We start from the raw sequence: 1,742 nt of genomic DNA on the forward strand, positions 1-1,742 counted from the left end.
CAGGAACTGCAGTACAAGCACCCTGGTGAAGTAGTTAGAACCCACCAACTTCTTTCTCTGGGACTAAGTGGGGGAACTGCTGTTCCTGCACAATGGAGAGCTAGTAGAAACTCACCCACTCATTCTTAATCTCCATATGCACAGTTCTAGCTGTGATTGCCCAAATGGCACATTTGACCAGACAATAATCACCCTGTCCCTCCCATAAAAAAAATCAGAAGTGGAAACCTGAACCACAGGCCAATAATTTATTTATACATGATCAGAAATCAACCAAAAACAGAATGAAACTTCTACTCAACAAAGGCAAGTTAATGTTTAAAATCAAAGAAAACAACCCATATGCTCAGGTCAAAACACAAAAGCACAAATAAGCTAAGATACTATGTAGCCACCAAATCCATCAGTCCTATAAATACATTCTACAATGAGAACTACCCAGGGGAATTCCATAATATGGAACTCAAAGGATAATAATAAACATGATCAAAAAATTAAGGACTTTAAAGAACACATAAACAACTCAAAGAACTCAAAGATGATAATAAACTCCTGGCTGAAGTTCAAGAAAATCCAAATATATACCTGAATAAAGTGCAAAAGACAATTCAGTCTTTGAAAAGTGAATTCACAAAAGGTGACAGAATATTGAAGAAAACACAAGCTGAGATGAAGATAGAAATGGAAAAAGTTATTAAGTCAATATGAAAAGGCAAGAGAAAGCCTTACTAGAAGAAATAATCAAACGGAAAACAGACTATAAAGACTTGAATATGAAGCTGGAGAACTGGACCACTCAAGTAAAGAGAATGAATTTTTTAAAACACAGGAATGGAATATTCAGGCAATATGGAACACCATGTAAAGACAAAATCTACAAATTATAAGCATATAGGAAGGTGAAGAATCATAGGTCAATGGCATTGTCCAGATCAGAAACAAGGTTATGGAAGAAAATTTCTCTAAACTGATGAAAGATATAGTCACACAGACACAAGAAGCACACAGAACTCCAAAGATACAGGACCGCAAGAGAAAATTTCCATGGCATACCATAATGAAAACACTAACTCTACAGAACAAAGTGCTGGGACTGAAATCTGCTGTAGTATAACAAATCCAAGTTACATATAAAGGAAAAGTTACAACCAAAGCTGAATTTAAATGCAAAATCGAAAATTCAGAAGACCGTGAGGTAAAATACTCAATGTTATAAATGGTTATACCTCCCAACCAAGATTTCTTTACCCGAAAAACCATCTATCACAGTAGAAGGAGAAAGAAAACCATCATTCAAATAGGTCAAAATAATCCATGTCTACGAAACCAGCCCTACAGAATATACTGGAAGCAATAAAGTGCTGGAAAAAGGAATAACCATACCCAAGAATCTATAGCAATAAAATGAAGCTATAATCATGGAAAAGCAAATAGTACTAATTACACAAATATAAAACGTACGCAAGTTTCAATAATAACTTTAAAAATCAATAGCCTCAATTCTGCACTAAAAAGATACAGGCCATTTGAAATAATTAGGAAATAATATTCATCATTTAATTGTGTACAAAAACCTCAACTTACCTTCAATGAAAATTATTACCTTTGAGTGAAACAATGAAAAAAAAAATCCGAACAAATGACATGAAGAAACAAGAAGGTTCTGCTATTCCAGTATCTGACAAAATAGACTTCATACTAAAATTAATCAGAAGACTCAAAGGATGTCACTTTATTTTGGT

The sequence above is a fragment of the Nannospalax galili genome, unplaced genomic scaffold, assembly GCF_000622305.1.
Source record: "Nannospalax galili isolate Female #2095 unplaced genomic scaffold, S.galili_v1.0 scaffold1879, whole genome shotgun sequence".
NCBI lineage: Eukaryota > Metazoa > Chordata > Mammalia > Rodentia > Spalacidae > Nannospalax > Nannospalax galili.